The 16052-nt window shown below is 41.1% G+C and overlaps 1 protein-coding gene across 1 annotated transcript in view; it reads right to left on the bottom strand.

The window, feature by feature from the left end:
• Positions 1-16052, bottom strand: part of LOC136886383 (1,5-anhydro-D-fructose reductase) — a 112306-nt gene that overhangs the window by 53004 nt on the left and 43250 nt on the right. The window lies entirely within an intron of this gene.

The following is a 16052-nucleotide window of genomic DNA, read 5'->3' as shown; positions in this document are numbered from 1 at the left end:
ATTCTCTTAAGCTATTCTGAGGAAAGCAACGGGGAAACTACCTCACTCCTCTTCTCCCTAGTACGCCTCTTCAGTGACACCTAGGCCATCTAGGTCAGCTATTGGCGGAACTGTGCAGGTTCAAACCACGCTTCGAGCTGAATACCCAACACACACACACACACATCGTCGGCAGTTACTCGTTTCTGCGTTTACAGATTTCCAGGCTAACAGCTCACTTCAATTTGCAACAGTTTGTGTTTAAACTTCCGGTGACTGTACAGGCCAATTCTTGCATAGAACACATGTCCACACATTGCGCAGCTGAAGGATGTGGGAGATCTTGGCTCGGTTTGGTGAAGTTTGCATTCCTGTCACTTATTATCTTCGTATCTGCAGCATTCTTGTTCCAAGTTTTGAATTGAGGCAGACACTTTACTGCCAAAGTAAATGGTCCTTGGGAAATATTTCCCACGTTTGTGGGTTTATTTCTGCAATCTTTAAGGTTTGCTTCAGTTGGTCTTTTAAATGTCTCAGGGGGCACCCCGTGGTCTTGAACCGGAGCAGAGTTCACCATAGAGAATCTGGCGTGGCAGTGTGGTGTCAATCATACGGAGCACGTCTTGCCCATCTGAGGCGATGACCAACAACCAATGCTTCTACACTCTTAGCACATGCTTCCTCGAGAACTTCAACATTAGAGACGTAGTTACCCCACATGATGTTCATGATGGAGCATAGTAGTTTTTACTGGTGAAAGCGCTCCAACCTTTTCATGTCACGGCTGTATAAGGTCCACGTTTCACAGCCATAGAGAAGTGTAAAGATGACTACAGCCTACTACACCATTAATTTTGAGCGAATTATATTGTTTTTATTCCTGAAGAATGTGTGATAGTCAGCCAAAAGCCACATGGGCAGCATGTAGCCTGTTTTCCACATCCTGTTTTGAAGTACAGCTCTTTGGAAAGATACTCCCAAGGTAAGTGAAGTGGTCTACTTGGTCTGGTTTAGGCCCGGTTTCTTCAACGAATGTTAAGGGTTACCTCTGCTGTTAAGGAAACTTAACACATAATTTAACAAAATGGTCGTCTCATCAAGAATTGTTAACTAACTCTAAAATTGTTAACACGTGCGTTAAATTAACCTCGCAGTACCCCTGTGTTAAACCTCTTAACAGCTGCTAAAATTTCAAAATGGAGGCATGTAGAAGACTGAAGTTTGAAGTTATACTGCTGTATGAAGACTATTTATAAACTCAAGAAGGCAAAGGACGATCTATACTAAGAAATAACCTTTCAGAGTTGTCAGGAGAAAGATTTCTAATTACCAAAGCCATAACGAACAAGGTACTAGACGATATTGAAAATAGGTTAGAGTTTCCAACAGACTGAAACTTATCAGTCTCTCCAGTGCAGCAGTTGCTTATAGATTTTACAAGGAGGGGTCAGACCCTGCGTCCAATCGATTTCAACGACCTTAATGTAGCTGTTGGGGAACACTCAACAGTAACTCGTGTATAAGGGTTTAGGTCAATACTCTTTCGTTTTCGAAAAAAAAAAAATTAGGACAAATGTTATGAGGCAGCATCCGCTTCGGACCACGTCGAGGTGATAGAACACTAAAATGCTAACACATTTAACTTAAACTTATCAGGTCCGCAACCTAATAATTTCCGAAAAAATTATGAATCCCCGATTCTAATGCAACGCGTATATACTTGAAAAGTTGCAAAACAGACTAGAGGAGCAGTGGCCGAGTGGTCATCGTACTTGTCGCGACAATGAGAGTTCGAGTCCCGCCATGGCCATACTTTTTTGTACAAATTAAATGATTATTTCAGGGAATGAGAAGGTAAAACTACAAATAAAAGTAATAATCAAATTGCAATGGAACTTTATTTTCTACCTCAAATTTATATATACTGTACCAGAAACACCGCTATGTGAAAACAAGTTTGAAGTATGTGTGTTAAACTTCGCGTGAGGTGGAGGACAGGAAGCCCGCCGAACTCACTGACGTGCACAGCCGTGACGTAGCAGCTTCGAGCCAGCTTCACGCAGCCAGGCGTGACCATATGTGGTAATGTTCCGACCCATGTGTAAAAGTCTACTTGGAGTTAAGATGATGCTTTTACACCGCCAATGTGGAGGGCATCATTACAGATGCAATCTATCAAATTCTGGAGAAAATCCGCCATACACTTTGGGAGTTATAGAGGTGGACAATATCCATGTTTCTAGATGCTTCGTCAGCTCCGGTTAAAAAAGGAGGGCGATCCAGGCTGCAGGGTCAGTAATACTCCACCGTCTCTGCGATACGGGTGACGGGTGGAGCTCTACAAGTGCGACAGACTGAACCTATGGTCGAACAAAACTTTGCATCTATAGTGCTTGGTTCCAGCGGAGGCAGAACTTTATCATTTTCTTCAAGTGCCATATTAGGACTTGTGTTTCAGTGACAATCTGAAGGCACATATAATATTTCTCGTGAGTGTTGTAACTCTTCCAAGTGCTACATTTGAACTTGCGTTCGAAGTTGTGTTTCGTAAACAAACTTTGGTAACATAGAAATTGTGGAAATATAGAATATATCTGAGTGCCACATTTGAACTTGTGTTTAAACTTGTGTCAACTTAACAGACTGTGGAAACATAGAATGCCCATGCCATATGTGAATTTGCGTTTTCCTCTCGTGAAGTTCCGAGAGAACATAGAATTTTTCAGTGCCATATCTGAACTTATAATTTCTACTTCATAATAATTATTCATGAACAGTGTTAGATTCTCTTCGAGTGCAGTTTAATTTTAATAATTATTTAAAGACAGTACTGAGCATGTCTTCAATGCACATAATTTTGATAATTAATTCAGAGACGGAATAGGATATTTCCGAGTGCAATTAAATTTGCTTAATTTATCATGAACATGCTAATATGTCCTGAGCTTGCACAAACTGTGCGTCTTGCACTCAATATTGTATTCTGATTATAAATTGACGAAGTCAGTAAATTAGGAACTATGATGATAAAGATTAGTGATCTAATAGAACGTTCCAGTCTGTCATGCCAATATTAGCAGACTTGCATCGTGAACTTGACATTATAAATTGTACTTAATTTTCCCAAGTATTCATTCAGCTGACATCCAACATGTGGTCAGATATTCAGTTTAATTGTCCTACTTTCAAGTGATAATTTATGAACATTTGTGATTCAACAAGGTGTTTGAATCAAGATTTGAGTGTCAATTTCATTAACATTTGACATATCCCACTTGCAATGAGTGAATGCAATATTTAAAGGTCAATGTTAATTTATTTAACAGTGCTACAAGTGAGTTGAATGCCATACGGGGGACTTGTGTGTGTGTCACGCCTCACCTCTCAGTATTATCGTGTGAGATCGAACCCCACAATGTGTGCACTTAGAAATTCGAGAGCTTCCAGATCCTCTAGAACTTCGAGAACTTCACGTCCAGGATGGGTGTGGTTCCTGTCCAGGCCGTGCCCAGCAACCATCCCGGAGTCCAGAGATTCCAGCCTGCTACAATGCTTCTACTCAACTTGTATGGAAGGTGATATGAACAATAAAACCAAATTTTCAAAGAAATCTAAGTTCAATGAACCAATACCCCTCTCTGTACCAACTCCAATGTTTACGTGCCACATCCTTGGAAATATTCCATGCTCTTCAAGCTAGTGAGAGTGGCTCCACAAAAGACGGGCATTCTTTTTTCCGGTACAATATATATATATATAATCATACCTGCCAACTTTACAAAACAAAAAATCAGGAGATTTTGATATGAAAATCAGGAAAAATCAGGAGATACAATTGGTCAAAACTGCTTATTCTACATGTTTTGCACAATACAGTACTACGGTACATTTATAACACTTATTGTCTCAAAGCACAACACTGTTGCTATACGAGGCTCACAGGAAGTATGCGAGTGAGATGATCGGTTTCTGATAAGCTTACTGAAAATAGAATGAACTCATGCTCCACATGTGTGAACTATGCCATTAGTTAGCAAATGCATAGATTAACATCGTATTGCATCAAGTGCCCGCACAATGCTATTTGGATCAAATAACTAGCTGATGTACCCGTGCTTCACTACGGAATTCTCAGGAAGACTGTCCCAATGGAAGTCAACATAGGTCGTTACAATGATGGCAGTATGAATGTCGTGATTAAAAGCAATGCTGTACGAGTGGCGTGTCCATCCACCTTTTTTAAGACGAACGTAGATCCCTCGCAGAATTATTAGTTTTAAAACAACATAAGGCACAAGCTTTCTGCCATCACCTGTTACAGCAAGCATTGCAGTACATCGTTTTTCGCTTGCGGTAGTGCGCACGAAAAAACACTCAAAGCCCCTTCTTATAAATAGTTTGACTTTGTGGTACATGGAAACTGAATGGCGGTTCCTGTTTGGGAGAGCAAATATTCCTTCACTTTACGTTTCTCAATGACAAAGTGATGAAAATCAATTAATTTTTCGTTGAAATCATTTGGCATTTTTGGCATAAAGTTGTTCTTTACAGAGAAAGTCAATTTCTCTTCATAAAAGTAACCATCGCACCTTTGCTAACCTTCAAATCTAAGATACTGATTCCATGTGCAGCAGCTATTTTTCATCCTTTAAAATACAGCATTTCGTGAGAAACGGCATATCCAATGTTGCGTAAAGAAATCACATACTTAAGCAGATCCTCCTCTGCTTGCGGAAACTAGCCGCCTTTTGGTACACAAAATGCTTTGCAAGACTTCTTGGTCACTTGAAGTGACCTACTCTGTTCTTTTTTTCTTCATGGGGCCTCTATTAGTTCCCAAAAGCATCGAACTCTAAGATCTTTTACCAACATGTTTTTCCTTCATTCCCACCTGGATATACCTGCTCCCTTCAGAAAGCTGTAGGTTGTACTTATTGGATCTTCTTGGATTTTTTCTTTCTCTTCACCTGCTAGTCCTAGAGTGGAGAGTCTGAATCTGCCCAGCGCCTCACATTCGGAAAGTATATGTTCAGCTGATTCCTCTGCTTCATTGCATTTCCTACATATGTTGTCTCTTATTACTCCAATTCTATGTAGGTGTTTTTTCAGATGGCAGTGTCCTGTCAACAGTCATACTACCCATCTTATATTTTCTCTGCCGAGTTTCAACAGTTCTTTAGTATGCTTCTTGTTTGGTCCTTTTATCAGTTCCTTTGCAAGCCTGCACCCTGGAGTATTTTTCCAGTTTTCCATTCGTTTCTTTTGTACGCATTTTTCTATGTAGTGTCGGGCTTGTCCATAGGAAATCCCACATACAGGTTCTGGGCCTACAAAATGTGTTTCTGCCCCTTTCCTGGCCAGTTTATCTGCCTTTTCATTTCCTTCTATACCTGCATGCCCTGGTACCCATATTATTTTGACAATGTTGTACTTTGAGAGCTTCAGAAGTGAATGGAAATACCAGAAAATTCTGGATATTATCCGGACTGCTTCTAGTGCCTTAATGGCCGCTTGGATGTTCGTAAAAATGAAAATGTTCTTATTCCTATAGTTCATTTTCAGATTTTCTCAAGACATGTTGTGATAGCTATCACTTCTGCTTGAAAGACTGTAGTGTGTTTGCCCAGGCTCATCTGGATTGATCTCTCAGGTCATCCCCAGTCTTTGAGCCATCAGTCCACCTCACTATATCTTTGTTTTCAGTATTCCATTTGTTGATATCCCAGTCTTCTTTTTTTATTATTTGGGTCTCAAACGGTTTTTCAAAGTTGTACTTTGGTATCATATGATCAAAAGGCATGTGTAGAACTTCCTCTGTTATTAGTCTGTTAATTTTACAGTGTCCTAGATTGGGTCTTTGTGCATTCCAGCACTCTGATAGTGCCAATCTACGCGAGCTCATTCTAGCCTGTCTTTTTATGAAAGTGCATAGTGATGGGAGATCTAGTAAAGTATTCAAGGCTTCTGTCGGCATAGTTCTCATAGCCCCAGTTATGGCTATCATGCCGTTCTCTGTAGGCTATCCAACCTACTACTGACTTTACCGTGGCTTACTTTCTGCCAGCAGATGATTGCAGCACAGGCCATCAATGGTCTAATGATGATTGTATATATCCACATTACCACTGATGGTCTTAGGTCCCATGTCTTTCTGACGGCTCTTTTACATGCATACAGCAAGTTCTTGGCCCGGGTTATGTGGATTCCAGGTTAGATTTTTATCTAACACTACACCTAGATGCAGTGCCTGTTCTTGCCCAAAGAGCTTCAGTGACCTCTTTCCCTCTAATTTTCTCCTTCTTTTAAAAGGGACCAGAGTTTTCTTGTTCGGGTTGACTAATAGTTGTTCTTCCCGACACCAGTTCTCCACAAGGTTGAGTGATTTTTGCATGAGGCCCTGGATAACACTCATCACCTTACCTCACACCACAATCACTAGGTCATCTGCGTATCCTTGTGTATAAAAACCTTGTTCGTTGAGCATAGCTATGATTTTGTTCACCACGAGGTTCCACAGTAGAGGAGAAAGAACTCCTCCCTGAGCACAGCCTCGGGTGGCCCTAACCATCAGCGTTTCTTCAAACAGGGTTGCTTTTATCTTCCTTCCATCTAACATGGATTTAATCTATTTGACGACGGTTTTACTCACCTTGCTCTTTTCCAATGCTTTGATCACAGAGTCATAGGTTGCATTGCTGAAGGCTCCTTCTATATCTAGAAATGCCACCAGTGCAATTTCTTTATATTCTAGGCTTTCCTCTAGTTTACGAAGTAACTGGTGAAGTGCTACTTCAGTGGATCTGCCAGGTCTATATGCAAACTGATTTTCATGTAACGTTGAGTTCAGTTGCACTGTTCTTCTGATATATTTATCCAGAATTTTCTCCATTGCTTTCAGCATGAAGGACGTTAACTGACTGAGTGTGTGTGAGGCGCTTGTGGTGGGCGAGGTATAGCAGAAGGGGAAGTGGGGGAAGCAGGTGAAATGTTGTGTGGGGTGGAGCTAACAGGAGTGGTGTTGTGATAGGCTAGGAAGGAAAAGTAGGGGGAATATTGTGTAGGGTGGAGCTAATTTTCTTCTTGTTTCAGACTTATTTTAATAGTCTAACTGTAACTCAACTTCAACTACGGTTATTTTTCAATAGTTCTCCCGATAACTATACTTTAAGAAAATCTTATATATCTCCAATTTTATCTTCAAGATTAACAAGTATACACGTCTCCAAGATAAAGAAGAACCCTTACGCCGATTTTGCTTCGTCACTTGGACACTGACTTGTTGGAAATTTTAATCCAACATGAATGAATATTTTATCTTATCATCACAACCATCACATGTGTTTTAATTGTCTTGTCATTTTGTCAAAACTTTTAGCTGATTTTATCATCATAACCATTACATGTATTTTAATTTCTTGCCATTTTGTCAAATCTTTTAGGTGAAGATGTTCCATAATCGGAACGAACCATGTCCTAAGAGATTAAGCTGGATTATATCATGTAATTAATAAAACCATTACATAGAAATTGACAAGTATTGGAAGGTGGGAATCTCCTTATAATTTAACCTTAAACTTTTAAAAGTCGATGTAGGCCTAATTTACATGGTACAAAATTTCCAGAAACTGACTACGAAGAGTATACCGGAGACCAAATTACAATGGAAGATTAAGAAAAGAAGGGATTTCACCATCATGTTTGGGTGCTTTTGTATCTAATGTACTTTATTAGATGAGAGAATTAAAAACTACTTTTGGATAGATTTTCCTTTGGCTTGACGTTACTAGATTTTTCAAAGAGTTTGGCTGATCAAAGTTGTTGAACTGAAAGAAGTTTTCGTGGGAAACCGACAAAGATTCCCCTGTAAAATTGAATATAAAGTATTGAGATTTTGAACTCACATACCAGTAATTAATGCAGTTTCGCGGTCTAACATACCTGCCTCTCATCCAGAGGGCCCAGGTTCGATTCCGACCAGGTAAGGCAATTTTACCTGGATATAAGGGCTGGTTCCAGGTCCACTCAGCCTACATGATTACCATTAATTGAGGAGCTATCTAATGGTGAGATGGCAATCTCGGTCTAGAGAGCCGGGAATATCGACCGAGAGGATTCGTCACATTGACCATGCGTCACCTCGTAATCTGCAGGCCTTCGGGCTGAGCAGTGGTCGCTTGGCAGGAAAAGGCCCATTGGGAGTGTAGTTTGGTTTGGTTTATGAGTTTTTTGTAAGATTATAATTATACATATTTCATTTTTGTGATGTTTGGCCAAATTGTTGATGGTTTTCATTCATTCCCAAATTTTCCATTTTTCCGAGTTTTATTTTCACGGTCCCTCGAAAAACGGAGAATCGAGGTTCCACTGTAGTTTGAATTTTTTGTACAGCCTTCCCTAGAACTTCTCTGTATCTGTCCCAATGAGTTCTTTTTGGGTCTCTGTACATCTCAATCCCACATAGTCTCGCATCTATTGCAAATTGGATGTGCTGGTGGTCTGCCAGTGATGGTTCCTCCAGCACCTTCCAGTCTTTAATAAAGTCTGCAATATGAGTAGTGCTTAGTGTAATGTCTATTACCTCCCTACGATTTTTATTTATAAATGCAGGCTTGTTTCCTAGGTTTAGTATCGTCAACTTAGTTCCAATTACTCTAGTAAAGACTCGCCTCTTGCATTGCAGTTCGTGCTGCCCCATGCCGTGTGGTGTGAATTTGCATCTGCTCCAAGGACTAGATGTTCGCCTTTCCCCTTCGCGTTGCAAATTAGGTTCTCAACTTCTTCTGTTGGGGGTAGCACTATTCTGTTACCGCGATAGCGCAAGTTGCATTCAGACAATTAATACTGCGCCCCGCTGCCCTATTCCCGTATGTTTCGGCGCAACTGAAAACTGCGAGTTTATATGATGCAGTATTACTCGAATTCTTGCTCACTGTGAACTAACAAACAATTTTGAGACCACAGAAAACACATTTCCTGTTCCCGAAACACTCATAAAATACGTTTGTGCCAAACTGGAATAGTGTCACTAGTCACTTCTGCGCTGATTCTCTCACTGTACTAGTGCAGTGGTATTTCCTACCGGCTGATAACAGCACGTTGCCAAGTATTCGGAATGCCCGGTTTTATAGTAGGAAGGCTGCTGTTACCTGGATAGTTGAGATCTTTATTCAAAACGCATCCGGAGCTGCCTGATGGATGACGAAGAAGTGGATGCGTCAAATACGTGAACATTTCTTTTTCTCCACTTTGGACCCAGAAATACCAAGAGGAGTAAATTAAGCAAGGGCGTTAATTATGTGAGAAAATACGGTACTACGGTCACCTTTCTTGAAAATAGTAATGATACTGGCATTTTTGAGATCATCGGGTACCTTTTGGGTTTGTCAAATTGAGAGGATGAGGGTGAGGAGCCTCGTTTTTAGGGGTAAGCCTCCACCTTGAATTAGTTCCAGATGGATGTTGTCTGGTCCAGGTCCTTTCCTAGGTTTCAGCCTATCACGTGCCACACACAATTCCTGATAAGTTGGTGGCATTACCATCCATGGCTGAGGGGGAAGTTGCTAAGCCTGCCGGGGGTCTACATAACTTCACATCCGTAGTTACATACTTCAACTGCCCACCACGTGTCCTCCGGATGGTGCTAAGAAAGCAACAGAATATGATAGGGCTATGGCTGCTGGGGGTGGTGCTAAGAAAGTAGGGATGGGACAAACGGTTACTTTCCTGTATCATGTTCCACTGTATCCATTACAGTGTAGTATTAGGTTGCAGTATTAGGATATAAATGTAACCTAATACAAGGTACAGGGCAGCTTTTGGGATGAATAGTCGTTAAACCCCTGCTGCCTCTTGCAGCCCCTAACCAGTACATAAATAGCGGTACTCTATCTCCCTCTCGCTTTCTCCACTACCTTCATCCCTTTCACCTGGTCGAAACTTACTATTCCAAGAAGTGTTCGCAGTGACCCATTTACATTCCTAGAACTACTACTACGTAGTCAAAACAGGAACCAGTTAAATTACTTTTTAACATCATGCACATTATTACATATATACAGCATAGTGATGGACAAGCAAAGAATACCAGAGTAATTTATATTAATTCATGATTATTATTTCATTTATAAAACTATACAAATTAAAACCCAACATGAGCTGCAATACTTTAGGAGAAGATTAGTCTATACTCTACGCAATAGGTAGGAATTCATGTTTAAAAACAAAATCCTGCCCAAGTTCTTTGAGCTTAAGCATGTTCGGCGATCATTTATCACTTGCCCTGCTTTAGAGAATAATCTTTCGCAGGGCACAGAGGTAGCAAGAATGTTGAAGTTCAGCCTGACCAAGTTCGATAAAGTTGGATAGAGATAACAGTTCTCCTTCCACCATTGTATTGGGTCCCGACTTCAGTGCAGCAATTCGTCATCCAAGTAGCGGTTAATTTCAATGGCAGCAGCTGACAATGGTGTACCTAATAAAGAAACGAACGATTATAATATGTCTCATAGGTGTTCATTATTATTATAATATATATATATATATATATATATAATTCGCTGGGGCCATCATCAAGGACCACGTTAAGTCTTGTTTCATTTGACACTGAACTTGGCATTCTTTAGAGCCCAAATTTACCTCATTCTTTGTGAGTGGGCCTGCTTACGCTCCTCTGTCCAAGGGGCACCGTGTCTTCTCTTCGGTTGCTCGTCTCGGTTTAGCCCGTTCGTCAATATTTTCTTGCGGAAGAGATCTCTGTTAAGGGTGTCTTCAGCTGAGATATGTAGCATTTGCAGGTCTTCTTTGGTATTTCTAAACCAGGGAATTGTGGTTTTGGGGTTTGAATAAAAAAAGTGAAAGATTTCTTTAGTTAACTTTCTTCCGTCCATTCTTTTCAGATGACCGTAAAATCGTGCCCGTCTTTTTCTGATTGTGTCGGTAATTTTCTCTATTTTGCTGTAGACTTCCTCGTTGGATCTCTTTTGATGGATTCCATTTCTGTACTTTGATCCCAAGATTCCTCTCACAATTTTGCGTTCTCTTTTCTCCAGTTCTTCAAGGAGTCCTTTGTTGGCATTTAGAGACAGGGTTTCGGCTGCATATAGAACTACTGGCTTCAGAATTGTTTCATAGTGACGTAGCTTGGTGTTTTGGGAAAGGCATTTTTTGTTGTAGATTGTGCGGGATGTTTGGTAGGCTATTTCCAGTTTGCGTACTCACTCCTGAAGTGCTTCTTTGTCCAGTCCATTTTGCATGATGATCTCACCCAGGTATTTGAATTTGTCTACTCGGGTGATGTCCCCATATTTTGTATGGAGTTTTGGAGGAGCCTCTTTGATGTTAGTCATTACTTCTGTTTTCTCAAACGATATCTGCAAACCAGTTTGTTCGGCAATTTCCTTTAAAATGTCAACTTGACCTCTAGAGGTTTCCATGTCTTTTGAGAGAACAGCAATATCATCGGCAAATGCTAAGCAGTCTGTTGCGATCCCCTTGGATTTGGTTCCTATTCTCAATGGACTATAGTTGGTTTCCTGTAATCTCATCCGCCAGGTTCTGATGATCTTTTCAAGAACACAGTTGAAGAGTATTGGGGATAGCCCATCACCTTGTCGGACTCCTGTTTTGATGTCAAAGGAATGCGAGAGACATCCGTGGAACTTCACCTTCGATTTTGTATCGGTCAGGGTGGCTCTAATTAATGCCAGCAGTTTCAAATCAACTCCGAATTCATTTAAGATGTTTAGCAGGACTTCCCGGTCAATGGAGTCCTACGCTTTCTTAAAGTCCACAAAGACAGACACATACTGCTTGGACCTTAGTGTACAATATCTGATGATCGTTTTGAGATTTTGGATCTGCTCGGCTGTTGAGCGACCTTTTCTGAACCCTCCTTGGTATTCACCTATTTGATGTTCGACTTGTGCTTCCAAATGCTCCAGGACGGCAAGTGATAGAATTTTGTAAGTCACGGGTAGCAAAGATATTCCTCTGTAGTTGTTGATGTTCTTCATGCTGCCTTTTTTGTGTAATGGATGGATCAAAGCTATTTTCCAATCTTCGGGTCTCCTTGTTCCAAATTTCTTCTATTTGCTTTTGCAAGATATCAAGTGATTCCTCTGGGGCATATTTCCATACTTCTACTACTACTGAGTCTTCCCCCGGCACTTTCTTATTTTTGAGACGGGCAATGTGGCGCTTGATTTCATCTCTGTCGGGTGGTCTGGAATCTGGGTGCCTGAGTAAGGGTTCCTTGGTCTCAATGGGGCTTCGCGGTTTAGAGCAATTAAGTAAATTCTTGAAGTAATCTGCCAGAATGCTGCAATTTTCTTCATTTGACGTCGCCAGTGTGCCGTCCTTTCGCTCAAAGCATAGAGATGGTGGTTTATAGCCAGTGAGTTTGCGTTTGAAGGCTCTGTAGTACTCTCTGCTTTCATTCTTCCTAAAGTTTTGTTCTATCTTTTCAATGAGAGATTTTTCGTATTTATGTTTCTCAGTTCTGAACACCCTAGCTGTTTGGGCACGTTGGGTTTTGTAGGTTTCCCAATCATTTTCTGATTTCGTAGAGTAGTACTGTTTCCACGCATTGAGTCTTTCTTGGAGGACTGATTCGCAGGTACCATTCCACCAGGCATGCTTTTTGCTTCTCTTGATTTCTGCGACGTCTTTGGCGGCCTCAACCAGCAGACTTTTGGCGTTGTTAAAGTCACAGTCATTTGGTCTAGCCATCTCCTGGAACTCCTCGACCCTTTGCCGAAGTTTATCATTGTCAAAGCGTGTGATTTGTTTGGTTGCCTTCCTTGTGTTTGCGGGAATTGGTTTGAATTTGATAAGAGACATATAGTGATCTGAGGCCACATTGATGCCTTTCTTTACCTTGACATTCATAATCTCAGGGCTGTTTCTCCTGGAGATTGCAACATGATCAATTTGGAACTCTCTGAGGGTTTGGACGGGAGAACGCCAAGCCATTTGATGATTATTATTATTATTATTATTATTATTATTATTATTATTATTATTATTATTATTATTATTATTATTATCCGTGCTTTCAATATTTAATAGGATAAACTACGGTAGTGGGTGAAAAGTTCAAGACATTGACATTGTGTGTTAGTGAAAATGCGTTTAAAGGTTACCTAGTTTCGTCATAGAAAATAACAGAGAATAGATATATCTCTGCGACCTGAGTCACGGCCAGCTGGACTCCCTACTCACGGCACGATGTCGGGAGCTGGAATCCAGTGCGACTCTGAGGATTTGAATCCAGCATCTATGGAACATGGCCACAATATCATGGACGTGGAGCGCACGCATGATACATGCAATAGAAGTATTGAGCAGAATGCGGAAACGAATCTGAGGCTTGATATCACTCAACAAATTATGGAGGATATGCTAAAAGAGGAAGAACAACTGGAAATCGCCAGGGGCCTGTTGAAAAGTATTCTTGCAATTCAGCAGAAAAATATGAAGATTGAAATTCAGTAAGGTTTAAGGAAATTGGAGGAAGCCCTAGATGCGGGATCTACGCACAGAAAAGCCTGGAAAGCAACTAGAGCATTAATGCAAAAGGATTTGACCGATCAAGAGAAAGTAGAACAGAGCACCGCAAACAGAAACGTAGAACAGGATAACTGGGAAATAGCTTTATCCAAGAAGAAGAAGAAGAGGGAACAGAGGCAGAAGAAGGCAGATGAAGATGAAGGTACTCAACCTGAACCAGTACCGGTATCTGAAACTGTTAAAAAGAACGAGCAACGGAAACGTTCAACTATAAGAAGCCGCCCAGAAGCCGTACTTATTAAACCGATGAATGGCAAGACTTTTGCAGATGTTGTGAAGGATATCCGCAGCAAGGTGAACCCAGAAGACAGTGGCGCCAGTGTTAGATCGATCAGGAAAACTATGTCTGGAGCAGCTCTTCTTGAATTTAATAAGGTCACGGAAAAGGAGAATAGAGACAATTTTAATAAATCACTTAAAGGCGCTCTTGGACATGATGGCGAAGTAAAGGTTTTGACGCCTAGAACTACATTGGAAATTCGGGATATGGACAGTGCCACCACTATTTCTGATGTAGAGGAGGCTGTAAGACGTGAATTAGAAAATCTTAATCAAGAATTGAAGGTCTCAATCACAAATCCGAACAGCAGGGGACAAAAACTCGCCATCGTGGAGATAGAAGATAGCGAGGCACGAAAGCTGTTAGACATAGGCAAAATTAAACTAGGCTGGCTATACTGCAGAGTAAGACTGTGGGCCGTAGTTCCTCGGTGCTTTAGATGTCTGTCATATGGGCATCAAGCACGAAACTGTAAAGGATTGGACAGAAGTAAGCTCTGCTTTAAGTGCGGAGAAGCTGGTCACAAGGCAGTAGGATGCAAAACGAATCCACGATGCATAATTTGCACAGATCGATGCATAATTTGCACAGATATGGGCGTTGAAGAGCCAAAACGACATCATGCTCTTGGCTCAGGCAAGTGTATTGTGTTTCGTGAAGCACTAGAAAAGGCCAAAAAGCAGTGGTGAATGGTACAGATCCTTCAAGCCAATATACACAGGAGTAACTGCCAATGATCTATTGACGCAGATAATCTATGAGATAGGAGCAGACATCTTGATTCTCAGCGAACAATATCAAGACAGAGAACAACCAGGCTGGTTTTCAGACAATCTAGGGACAGCTGCGATATGGGTACCAGACCTTGGAAAATACTCAGTTACAAATCAAGGATGCGGAGATGGGTTCGTCTGGGTCCAAGTTGAGAAGGTAATTTTTGTCAGCTGTTATTTTACCCCGAACGAGGCTATTTCTGACTTCCAGACAAAACTAGATGGGCTTGAAGATACTCTGCAAGGGATGAACACTAACCTAGTTGTTGCTGGTGATTTTAATGCTCAAGCAGTTGAATGGAACATGCCTCAAACAGATTCTAGAGGGCGGCGTACAATGGAGATGGTCGCGAGATTGGGATTAATGGTTATCAACGTTGGTAATGTGACAACCTTTCGGCGACCAGGGTGTTAGGGAACCATACCAGATGTAACCTTTGCTTCTGAAGACATTGCATCTAGGATAACTGAATGGCGAATAATTGAAGAATATACTGGAAGCGATCATCAGTATATCACTTTTCGTGTACTTCAAGAGACTCCGAATCTAAGGATTACCACGCCCAAGTCAGAAAGATGGAACATAGCCACTATGGACAGAGAAAAATTTCATGAAGTAATACAGAATGGAATGGATTGTATGACGGATACATGTCACGGAGGCAAAAGAAGCATTATTGCTAATAAATGCGTGGAACACACCATGAGACTCCTTCAGCAAGCATGCGACGCATCTATGACCAGAATCAAACAACGGAGAGGCAAGCGTCCAGCATATTGGTGGAATGAAGAAATTGCTGAGTTGAGGAAACAATGCCTGCGACTCAGACGAAGGACACAAAGAGCACGACGTAACGACGCAGCTCTCTCAGTAGAGTATAAGACTATGAAGAAAAGACTGCGAAATACAATTAAAAAGAGTAAAGCCGACAAGTGGTGGGAAATGTCCAAGGAAGTGGATGAAAATCCATGGGGATTAGGGTATAAAATTGTCATGAAGAAATTTGGGATGATACCAAGCCCTATCATGGATCCACGCACCATGGAAGAAATAGTACACACACTATTCCCTGATCATGCAGAGAGGATTGATGATGAGGCCGAGAAAGAACTAGACAATGTACCACCTTATACAATTGAAGAATTGATAACAGCAATTAATTTCCTTAGAAATAAGAAAGCCCCTGGTCCAGATGGTATTCCAGCAGAAGTACTAAAGGTGGCAGCCGAATTATGTCCTCAACTGCTGTTGAGAATGTATAATCATTGTTTGAAAGCGGGAATTTTTAGCTTTCGTTGGAAGATAGCTAGATTGGTTCTGATCAGTAAAGGGAAAACTGGGGGTTACAGACCTCTATGTATGCTGGACACTGCCGGGAAAGGTTTAGAGAAGCTTCTACAACCGAGAATACTAGCAGCAGTCCGATTAGCTGGCGACCTATCCGACCAACAAC

The sequence above is a fragment of the Anabrus simplex genome, chromosome X (assembly GCF_040414725.1).
Source record: "Anabrus simplex isolate iqAnaSimp1 chromosome X, ASM4041472v1, whole genome shotgun sequence".
NCBI classification, from domain to species: domain Eukaryota; kingdom Metazoa; phylum Arthropoda; class Insecta; order Orthoptera; family Tettigoniidae; genus Anabrus; species Anabrus simplex.
Note: the sequence above shows the minus strand (reverse complement) of the source record. Positions and strands in the feature narration are given on the sequence as shown.